The sequence below is a fragment of the Podarcis gaigeae genome (assembly GCF_964106915.1).
Source record: "Podarcis gaigeae genome assembly, chromosome: 8".
Taxonomy (NCBI): domain Eukaryota; kingdom Metazoa; phylum Chordata; class Lepidosauria; order Squamata; family Lacertidae; genus Podarcis; species Podarcis gaigeae.
In genome coordinates this window covers 45,203,485-45,215,984 of record NC_139684.1, presented here as the reverse complement: position 1 = coordinate 45,215,984, position 12,500 = coordinate 45,203,485, and positions in this window count along the sequence as shown.

The following is a 12,500-nucleotide window of genomic DNA, read 5'->3' as shown; positions in this document are numbered from 1 at the left end:
GCATGTTAGAGCACATAACCGTGCCTACTGAATTGTCATGAAAGCAGCAAGGGGGGCATCCTTGAGTAACCACCCAGCAGAGCTCTTCAAAGTGATCAATAAGCTGTTGGCACCTATATTGGTTGGATAGGGTCTGGGACAACTCAGAGAACCTCTCTGAATTGCTTACTGGGCACTTTTGAGACAAAACTGTTCGTCTCCATTGTGAACTAGTTCAAGCAGCTCCGAGTGAGCTTTGTCCTTTATGGGATCAGAATTCATTTTTGCAGCCTAGTGGCATGGGCAAGGTGCATGCAAGTATATGCCCAACAGCATGCTCTGTTGACCCAGATCAGACCTGTGCCTAGAAAGCACAAGACAAGCAGAAAATTGCTCAGACAAGTGGAAATGTGGAAGAGCCCTCACATCTAGAGACAGTATCACAAGGTCTGGTCAATGGTCAAAGATGATGGGAGTTATATTCCAACAACAGCTAGAGGGTCACAAATTTCCCAACCCTACTTTATAGTCCTTCTTGATCAAAGCTATCCAATGGCCAATCTCCGGGTGGGCAGAGCAGCTCTGAAATCTTATTGCCCCAGACCCATGGGTTTCCCGTTCAAGCGCCATTTGGAGGACAATTTCAATTCAGTTCACATTTCATAGAATCATAGGGTTGGAAGGGACCCTAATGGTCATCTAGTCCAACCCCCCTGCAATGCAATGATCTCAAAACGCCGTTCCCCATCCAATTTGAAACCATAGTGGACCCTGCTTAGCTTTGCAACTGTGCTAGCAGTTTTATTGCCGCACCACTTAATTCCCACTTTCCAAAGCGATATATGAATCAACACACAGCCAGCTTTCAACATTTTTACTTCTCTGAATTATTTTGAAATGCAGTTTGCCTGCCAAGGGATGTGCACAAAGATGCACATGCAAAGGCGAAATGTGAATACAAATGCATGAATTAGCGAAAATAACATGTAAAAATGCATTGTATTAGCGAACTTGCTTTGCAAAAATGTTAGAAAAATTGAATGCATTTTTATGAAGTATTTTTTTTTTAGGAAGGAAGAAAGGAAGGAAGGAAGGAAGGAAGGAAGGAAGGGAAAAAAGAACTTGCAAACTGATATGGAAATGTGGGGAACTGAAGACTGAAAAAGTGAGAGAAACAAAAACTGATATAGTCACCTCCTCACAGTGTTACATCACGATCATACAAATTTCAGGCTTCCCCCTGCCTTCTAATACATTTAAGAATTGGGTCCAAAGTCTTCCAGGTACAGCCATTCATGTCACAGGAGGGTATGGCTCTTCTGAAATTAGCCACAGGTCCATTGCCTGAAATATACTTTTGGGAACTAGATTATTCAAGCCAAATAACATCAGAAAGCAAAGTCAAGATCTATTTTAGACCTGAAGTATTGGAAGAGAGTGAGTCATAAATGTTGGGAAAATGCATGAGATAATAATTGTAAATTGTTTAGATATATCATGGTTGGTGGGCAGAAACATCAAAACAAGACGTATTGTCACAAACGTGTTATTAAGAATGTGGGGGAGAACCTAGAATTTTCTTTAAGAGCCATTAGAAAATCTCCAACAATGCTGAAGCTGGGGTTTTTGAAATACCACCATCCATCTTTCCTAATTATTTGCTCTCTTTGCATGTCACTTTCCCCATCTGTTAGTATTTCACATCTAAGCAGATAAAAATATTCTCTACATGTTATGTATGCAAAACTGAGAATATGATTTAGATCTCCCAGAAAACTGTTAAGGAATTCCCCTACCTCCATTTTATTTATTTATTTATTTTAGGAGGGGGGGCACTTCTTTCTCAAACAACTTTTTGGATTCCAAGAGTAGAACAGTGAATTTTATAAGCTCAAAGGCTCTCATTGGGGTGCATGGGGAGCTAGGGGAGGGGTAGTACCTCTGGTGGGGGACATGTCAGGCCCCTTCTGGGGGTAGTAATAATAATAATTTATTATTTATACCCTGCCCATCTGGCTGGGCTTCCCCAGCCACTCTGGGCGGCTTCCAACAAAATATTAAAATACAGTAATGCATCAAACATTAAAAGCTTCCCTAAACAGGGCTGCCTTCAGATGTCTTCATCTAGTTCATCCAACTTTTTTCCCACCCTGCATTCAGCTCTCACCTGTGGCTTCTAGAGGCTGTCAGCATGCGACAGCGACCACACCCCAGGAATGGTTCTGACTACACCAGGTGAGAGTAGCAGATTGTGAAGTTTGCCCATTCTTTTGAAAATGTCTGTACAGGGGAAAAGAAAGAGTTAATAGGTAGACCAATAGAAAAGCCAGAGGCGGAGCCTACCTGTTTATAAAAGGGCTTAGCCCGCAGGTTAGTTGGTTGGTTGGTTTGGAAAAGGCATTTGGGAAAGCAGTTGGCAGACAGATGGAAATAGAGAGACAGTTAGTGCAGTTGGTTCTTGTGTGAGGGGAGGTAGAAGTTAGAGACAGAATAAAATAAGACTAAGAGGGTAAAGGGTAACAGCGTTTTGAATGCATTTAAAGTTTATTTGTGTTTGCAATAAACTACAATCTTCATTGTTAACTTAAGAACCTGACTGAGACTAAGTGATTTACCGAGGAAGACCAGGTTGGTGGCAGTGGATTAGTGGTGTACGGGTCAATAGTCCGTGAGTCAGCCGGGAGCGCCGTATGAATGCCGCACAGATGAATCTCAATCCCTCAGTGAAGGCAGGCTCCAGTGGACTGAGCAGACAGACCAACAGTGGGTCCAATGGTCAAGAAGGCAATTTCTGCATGTGCTGTAGGAAGAAGTGATGGGCAGATGGGGATCATCAACCTGGGAAGAAAAAACATCCTGCCTTGCAAGACATCTTGGGGAGAAGAAAAAGCCAAGGAGTAAACCCTACACAAATGCAGAGCTGAGTCCCCAAGACAGTGGAATGGTGTTGTGGTGCTCATCTTGCTCTTCAGGCCAAGGGAGCCAGCATTTGTCCACAGACAGCTTTCCGGGTCATGTGGCTAGCATGACTAAACCGCTTCTAGTGCAATGGAGCCAGAGCGCATGGAAACACCGTTTACCTTCCCGCCGCAGCGGTATCTATTTATCTACTTGCACTGGTGTGCTTTTGAACTGCTAGGTTGTCAAAAGATGGGACAGAGCAACAGGAGTTCACCCTGTCACAGCGAGCTCAAGGAGCTCAGTGGTTTAGACCACAGCACCGCCCTGTGTGCCTCCTTCTGGCAACTCCTGCAGCCAAGCTGGTGCCAAACGTATTGCTCTGCTTTCCCTTGCAGCACAAATCAGCCAGGCTGAGGGAGAGGTCTTGTCATCTGGGCAGCCTAAAACCTCCATACACACTGCCCAGCCTTGTGCCCAAGGGAGGTCACCGCAAATGCAACGGTTTGACTTCACCTCCAGAAATGCACTCCATTGTCTCTTAAGCCAGACAGATGCCAACAACAAAGCTCTCACCTTGATTGTTTCATGAAAAACATTGTTTTATCTTTTTGACCATGTTATGTTATTCCTTTGTGTCAAAGATAAAGGAAAGCTAGGGATTTAGTATATGAATAATTTTCTTTCTTTCTTTTTAAACTTCCTTTCCTTTACCCACAGGTTTCAGTGAGAGTCCTGCTGCTTTTATCCCCCCCCCCCCACATTTGATTAAGAAATAAATATGATGTGCTGCCTTTTGTAGTTGAGTGAAGAGCTTTTGAAATGTGGAACCTTGCTGATGCTTAAGGAAATGAAAGTTGTGTAAGGATCGTAAGAGAGGTTTGATTTCAAAACGTAATGAGAGAAGAAAAGCACCTTGCAGGTTGAACTGACAGATGAATTAGCTCTTTAGGAGTCTCATTTTGAAGGTTTGATCAAAGTGATTTGGACCACAAAGTTATGCAGTATGCTGGCTGTCGAGGCAAGTGCAGTGATCCATGCAAGCAGAGGCTTCCCCGCTCTCTTCAGTGTTGCAAAATGAGTTGGGAATATTTTCTGGTTGCTAGAGGGATGTTTTCAAATTTCTTCTCCAAATTTCCCCCCCAGATTTTGAGACTCCAAATTACCTAGTCTTGTTTTCAAATTGGAATGGATGCATTATTTATTAATTATGTTTCTTACACACATTTGGGACGCGGGTGGCACTGTGGGTTAACCACAAAGTCTAGGACTTGCCTATCAGAAGGTCAGAGGTTCGAATCACCGTGGTGGGGTGAGCTCCCATTGCTCGGTCCCTGCTCCTGCCAACCTAGCAGTTCGGAAGCACACCAGTTCAAGTAGATAGATAGATAGATAGATACTGTTGCGGCAGGAAGGTAAATGGCGTTTCTGTGTGCTTTGGTTTCCATCACAGTGTTCTGTTGCACCAGAAGCAGTTTAGTCATGCTGGCCACATGACCCAGAAAGCTGTCTGTGGACAAATGGCGGTTCTCTTGGCCTGGAACGAGATGGACGCCGCAACCCCATTACTGGACTTAACTGTCCAGGGGTCCTTTAAAAGGTAAAGGTAAAGGTATCCCTGCCCATACGGGCCAGTCTTGACAGACTCTGGGGTTGTGCGCCCATCTCACTCAAGAGGCCAGGGGCCAGCGCTGTCCGGAGACACTTCCGGGTCACGTGGCCAGCGTGACATCGCTGCTCTGGCGAGCCAGAGCCGCACACGGAAACGCCGTTTACCTTCCCGCTGGTAAGCGGTCCCTATTTATCTACTTGCACCCGGAGGTGCTTTCGAACTGCTAGGTTGGCAGGCGCTGGGACCGAGCAGCGGGAGCGCACCCCGCCGCAGGGATTCGAACCGCCGACCTTTCGATCAGCAAGTCCTAGGCGCTGAGGCTTTAACCCACAGCGCCACCTGCGTCCCTCCAGGGGTCCTTTACCTTTACCTAATTCAGAACTAGAAATGGTTTTAAACAAACAAAGAAAATGACTTTACGCGAGGGAAATGATAATTTTTCTTTAAAAATAGGAGCCAAGCAACACCCCCAAAATGCTGTTAATTAGGCACAGCAGCAGCAACAAGAGCAACCAGCCACAACGGCCAGCTTAAAACACTGCCACAGCAGCAACCATCACCAACAACAACACATCTTCATGTCAGATATATTTTGGCCCTTATTTGGAATGAATTTGCATATCATGTTTAACCTTGGACTTGACACAATTCAACTTTGGACATATGAAATTCAGGAAAAGAGACAGAGAAGTTGGACTATCTGATCGAACTGGAGCCAAACCTAAGTCTTAAGCCTGTTGGGATTTGTCTGGTTCTTTACTGGGAGGAAAATGTGAATAAAGGTTATATTGTAGTAGAAGGGGAAAATCTTGAGCTGTTTTTACTTAAAATGTGTACATTTAGCAAGACAAGGCAGACATATAAACAGTGTGTTCCTGCATCCTAAATGTCTAGACAGTGCAGAAAATGTTAATAATTGGAGAAATGTTTTAATGGGCCTTTTCCCTCCTAAGGAGAACATAACATGTCAGGGTTGAAAGTGCCAGCATTGCAACTATCGTATTACTTGAACTTGATGCAAGTGATTTCCTATTCAAGTTTTGAAATATAAGTCTTGAAGTTATAAGGGAATAAGCTTCCAAAAATCTCTCAAGTTATGGTTAGCAAGACCTCTGAGTTAAACAATTGAGAGGTGTGAAATCAATGCATCCTTTTAGTTTTGCACTGTTTTTCTAGACGGCATACATTTTAAAATACAGTGGTACCTCGGGTTACAACTTAATTCATTCTGGAGGTCTGTTCTTAACCCGAAACTATTCTTAACCTGAGGCACACTTTCACTAATGGGGCCTCCTGCTGCCACCACACCGCTGGCACACGATTTCCATTCTCATCCTGGTTCAAAGTTCACAACCTGGAGCAACTACTTCCGGGTTAGCGGAGTTTGTAACCCGAAGAGTTTGTAACCCGAGGTACCACTGTGGTCACTTTTTTGCATTTCGTACCAAGCTGCCTTTACAACAGTGGTGGGAAACCTTTGCGTTCCAAGGGTTGCATTCCTTCGCTGGGAACTTTATGGGAACCGTATGGCCAAAAAGTAGGTAGAGGAATGGAAGTGACTTACCTTTTCCCAGTTGGATACATTTATTATTTTAAAGCTGAACAAAAGTATACTTAGTTTTTCATTTATGATATGAAATCTTTGTTCCTTTTAATTTGATCAGAGATTGAACATTAAACCCATTACTGCAATGCAGCAAGATTACCAAGCTGCTGCTTGATAGCCCAGAGAACCTAAACTCATTACAGTTTTCCTTAGCTTACATATTGTTAGGGACTTTCGTTATACATACCAGGATACCTTATCCTTGGGGTCCCTTCCAACTCAACAATACTGTGATTCTGTGAACATGAAGAGATGTGCTCATAAAATCCAGTCTTTGCCTAAGCAATCAAGCTATCTGGAAATTTCCACTTTCTTTGTCTAGTTGGTTGGTTTCAGGTACATATTCCAAAAAACAAAATATGTCCCAGAGGGAGGGTTGCATGAAGCATTTCCTTATTTCACCCTTCAGAAGTACATTCCAAGAGAACTTATCTCAGAGGATGAATTCCCCTGTTCTGTCTCTTCCAGCCCAACAAGCCCTACCTCTCTTGGGGTGTGTGTGAAAAGCAACCCTTCCAGCTCTACCCCAAATCTCAAATGGCACTTTGGCTCCCAAGTCCCAAGACTGCATACTACCTTTCAATTCCCTGATGTTCCCTTGAAGCTATGTGATCTCCCTTCTGCCTTTAAGTTACCTCTCCATGTCTCCTTTTATATGACAGCCTTAGGAATGTATAAGTGAATGTTCTATTGGCTGCATTGCTCTTTCTGAGCCATATATTTGCTATGTTTACTTTCGGCACAACTGAGGTGCACCTTGTGTTGACCCTACATGTCACTCAGTTCTTTTTCGATGCATTTGCCAAAGGGACTAAGTTGAAGCCATTGGTTGACTGCTCTCCTGTTGCTCCAACCACATCAGGTCAGGGCCACCCTACCGTTAGGCAAAGTGAAGCAACCACCTCAGATAGCAGATGCTGGGGAAGAGTGAAAACAGACTCCTAGCTTTTCTCCCTAAGTACCAGGGCCATTCGCTTCTGTTGGAGATCATAGTCATGCATGCAAAGAACTACCGAAATAACAACTAAATATGGGGAACATATGGGTCAAACTGAATATATTATGATGCTCACTTATGAAATGAGTCGAGTTGCAGCCATCCTGTCCCTTGGCATCATGGATAATGGCTACTGATGGTAGGTCCTCTATTAATGACTGCTGAAGTCAACTGAAAAGACTCCTGTGATTTAATTTGACATTTTGAGCAGCCCATTAATGTTCAGAAAGGTCAAGATCAACCTGGTGTCTCTCCGTCCCTTGGTTGTACTTGTCTTCCATTGTATGAAACCATCCTGTCCCCCATGAATTGTCTGCACATAGGACATTTTTATCTGGACAATGGGTTGCAATGAATCTCTGCTTGCTCAGGGATTCATTTTTCTCACATTTCCATCAGCTATGATGCTGCTGTCACAAGGGTGAGTTGTAATAAATTCTTAAAAATAGACCCCCATCTTTCCATCAGCAGTCTTCAGGGTAGCTTACATACACAATTTCAAGAATACAAGAACAAAATACAAAATAAATCAAGCTAGAACCAAGCATAAAAACAATATCACAAAGAGTCGCATAATTAAATCCATAAAAAAGGTGCTGGATAATGTGGCTGGTTTCACCTGGTATCTGAAGGAGGGGTGAGCAATCTGCAGCCCCATAGCCCCCATGGATCTGTGACCCTTGACTTCATTTTAGGGAGGAGGAAGACCTGACAGTGTGAAGCAGGGGCAGTGGGGACTGCAGACAGGGGAGGGTTCCAAAGGCAGCGGTGGAGCGTATGCTACTGACATCCGGGGTGGTCACATGGCACTCAGGGCATGTGGGGGCTAGGCACAGAGGCAGCCCGCTGTGGCTGCACCAGCCCCCCCTTCCCCCAATGCCAAGTCACTGTCCAAAGGCTAGATGAAAGGCCTGGAAGATTAGATTTGGCCTTCATTTCTGAGGTTCTCCAACCCTGATCTACTGACATCTAGGCAGGGTAGATCCAGAAATTGGTCTCTTAGTCGTATGAAGTGGAGCTGCCCAGTTGTAAGCTTTTGTTTAGGTGAAATTAAGAAGAAGAAGAAGAAGAAGAAGAAGAAGAAGAAGAAGAAGAAGAAGGTGGTGGTGGTGGTGGTTCTGGAAACCTCAGTACATTTCAAAGATACACATATTTTAGCCCACTTCTGACCCTCATGTCTAGGGTTTATGACCAGACCATGAACAAATGAGTCATGTGTGCATTATGGACAACAAAATACATGATGTTCCAGCACTTGGATGAAGAAGTCATTGGCCTTTCGTAAAACAAGGGATTAACAATTTGCACTCCCTGTCCTTATCTGAACTGGCAGTATATTGACAAAAGTGCAAAGAAGAAAAATATGTGAACATTAGCTCAGGTTTTCATGAGACTTTGACATTGCAGTCGGCAGGGTAGTTTGTTTTTCTTTCCAATTTATATGGTCAAAACATCTCATCCAAGTTGTTTACTTTTGTAAGTCAGTGGTAGAGCATCTGTTGGCATACAGAAGTTCCCAAGTTCATTCCCTATCATTTCCAGGTAGAAATGGGAAAGATACCTTTGCCAAGATCCTGGAGAGCCACTTCCAGTCATTGTAGACAATAGTGAGGTAGATGGACCAAGGGTTTGACTCAGTGTAAGGCCACTACTAGAGGGACGCAGGTGGCGCTGTGGGTTAAAGCCTCAGCGTCTAGGACTTGCCGATCGAAAGGTCAGCGGTTCGAATCCCTGCGGTGGGGTGCGCTCCCGCTGCTCGGTCCCAGCGCCTGCCAACCTAGCAGTTCGAAAGCACCTCCGGGTGCAAGTAGATAAATAGGGACCGCTTACCAGCGGGAAGGTAAACGGCGTTTCCGTGTGCGGCTCTGGCTCGCCAGAGCTGCGATGTCACGCTGGCCACGTGACCCGGAAGTGTCTCCGGACAGCGCTGGCCCCTGGCCTCTTGAGTGAGATGGGCGCACAACCCCAGAGTCTGTCAAGACTGGCCCGTACGGGCAGGGGTACCTTTACCTTTACCTTTAAGGCCACTACTAATATGTATTTTTGTTTGAATGTCGCTTTATTTGATTCATTCAAAGCATCCTAATAAACAACCCCTTCAGGTCTGTTTAACACACACACACACACACACACACGTACACACATACTCTAGAAGTCAATTAGTGGAATGTTCAAGTCAAACACTTTAAAAAATGAAAGGGAATTTTTTTAGAGCATTCCACTTGAACACTGAAGCATCTGACTCCTCCCTGCGTCTAGCACCCTTCTAGTTCACATCCTTACCTCAAGAAAGGAGAGAGGAACTGGAGACCACACAAATGGAACAGACAGCTCCATCTACTCCAGGAGACGCGCCGTATATCCCCTGACCGCAATTGACAAAAGTGCTGCTGAGATCCTGGGGTCACTGATTGCAGATGGGAATCATGGGGTGTGTCAGCTATGCAATCTCCAGCTACAACCTTTGAGAATCCCAGAACACCTCACCTGGGCTGCATGGAGCTGTCATTTTGCAGCCAAGGATCAAGGGGCTAGCAAGTTCCACAATTCACAGCTATAAATACTTGAGAGCACTGTGTGGCATCTCTCACAGGCAGAGATCACATGGCACCATAATCTCCACTGCAATCTTTGTGGACTGCAAGCAGAGATCATGGGTCATTGTAACTGCTCCTAGGCTGCTCTGAACTGACACAAGCTACACACCAAAGTGTGGTACAGTCAGCTGCAGCTGTTGGTCTTTGGGCTGTCACATAGTCTGAATTATTTGGGACTCCATGAAGCCTCTCCTAGACAGTTGAGGGTCATTTCACTGGGAAATCCTCAATTTCTGTCTGCAAATGTTTGTGGAAGTGGAGTGTGAGAACCAAATCAAATCAAACTCAATGGGGATGTTCACCTTGAACTGGGACCTCTAATTTGTGGGTGGGTGCTCATGTCTGCCACCCAGGAATACAGTGTTAGAATATCAACCTCTTCCTCCAACTGGAGCATTTCTTCCCCTGCAGATGTCTGTAGGGATGGGGGGAATGTTCCATTTGAAATAAGTAGCGCAAAACACCTTCCTAAGCTACTTAGATGTTTGTTTTTACAATCAAGCAGTATATAAATTTTATAAAATAAACAAACATAGGGGTAATTTATCTGCAGAATGGAAAATGGTGCATTTGGAAGGAATGTATCTGATTCAAACCATTCCCTTGAAACAAACTCTGAAGGGACTCCTTATAAAGGCTGATCAAAGGTTGCCTCTCAGTACCAATCAACTGATGCTGAAAGCACACCTTCAAAGGATTTTTCTGTAACCATGGATCAGCTGTGACCTCCTTTGATGGGCAGATGAATGGTCCCACTTACCTATCAAAATTGGCCTGCAAGAAGTGGGGGCTTGCTGGCTGGATCCAGTTCCCCACCACTAATTTAGCTTAACACTTTTACGCTCTTATGGATGGGGAAAGACTTCATTTGGATCAGTATTCACAAGCCAACCCTCCCCAACTTTCTTGTGGGTTAGAATGGAGCTCTCTGTCAAATTCTGCACTTCTCCAGATTTTACAATGCAATTTCGGTGCACCCAAAAGTATGTGCAAAGTGTAGAAAATGTATATTTTAAGGATAAATGTATTGTAAACCACTGAAAATGTGCAGGCAAAACAGAAATGGGACAGAATTAGGCCACAAAATTCTGCTCAGGTAGAATTCTTTTCCTATCCCATCCCCTGATATCCTTTCACTGTGGATGCCTAGAGTGGAATCCCATAATGTAGCCACTAAAGCTTTGCGACAATGACTAGAAACTCAGCCTCTGAAATTTTACCACACGCTTTCAAATATACCTTGAAAAACTTGAGAACTAGATACTCTGCTCATTACTAAACAAAAACAAAACAGACTAGAAGAGAAACCCTACAAGAAGAAAGAGCTGAAAGAACAACTCAGCAAATATTCCCTGCTGACGGAACTGTGACTTCTTCTTTTCTATTGCCCTGTGAACTACCACTGTCAACAATATTAGTTCCATTGACTTTAAAGTACCCCGAAAATATTCTGTCATGCTTTATTACCTTGACGATAATTGTATGGTACCTCAGCAACAAACTGTGTCAGTACACACCTCATTTGAATTTCTCGGAGGGGCTTTCCGTGCCTGCCTTTCTGTTTGCATTCTCTCCAGACCTCTGCTAATTCATATTTTATGCCTGCTGCAAGATTCCATTATCAATTTAAGTTTAAAAAATGTCACACAAAATGGCAAAGAGGATCATAAAACTGAATCCATTCAGCTCACATTACAACTTGCCTTCTTTCCAAGAGCGGTCCTATGGAGATCATTCATCTCTGAGGTTTCACACACCATCAAGTCAGGAATGAGCTAAAGGGGTGTGTGTTGCTTTTTATGAGCATTTTCTGTAGGTGCAAGAAGTTCCCTTGTAGAAACTTTTCAGGGACTGTGACAAAAGTGTTCTCCCATTCAGAGTTAAAGCAATCAGGAATCCCCCTTGACTGGCCTTGAGAGGAATCCAGGAGATGTGATACTCATCCACGGTCACTTTTGTTTGCCTTCAGTGATATAGTCACACACACAAAACATCCTTTCCTACATAACACTGTGATTATTATTTACTCTACAAGTGGCTTCATGCTCCCTGACTGGATGAGGGTCATGCAGCAAAAGGAGAAAGAAGTTACATCCAAGCGGAGGGAATGTATCAAAGCAGTAACATATCAAAGGAACAAAAGCTGTGAATGAGTGTGAAAAAAGTGAAAGTTCTTCAATTGGAAAAAAAAGTTTAGAGGAACATTATCTTGCATTTCCAAAATACCGATTTTGTCCCCAAACTGTTGAATATTTTATTGACTTGAAATATTGACATAATTTGTTTTGCAATTTTCATAGGACTGTTAGTTTTAGGTTATTTACATAACATTTATTGTTAACTAAAATTGCTATTGTGCATTCAATACCTTTACTTTGAGCACTGGATGAAAATACCCATTTAGTACTGAACAAAGAATACTCATTTGTAGGTGCTGAACTGAAGGACATTTTGGTGGGAGATTTTTGGGGAGGGAGTTATTTAAAAGTTGTTGGGTTTTTTTAAGATATTGGGCATGCCACTGTGTTGGCAGTAGTGGTCTTTTTTAAAAGAAAAGAAAAACCACATTACATTTTAACACTGTTTTACTCCGTGGCCTCTTTTTTAATGGCTGCCAGTTGACACCCCCCCCCCCTTTCTTTTTACCCAGCATGCCACAGAACCTAGCAACATCACAGGGCAATCAGGGGTGTGGTGGCTGCTACAGGTGGGCTGCCAACCCACCCCTTGAAAACACTGTATTCTAATTACAACTGGGGCATTGGGGGTGGGGAGAATAGCCTTAAAGAGTTTTGGTAAGACAAACATTAT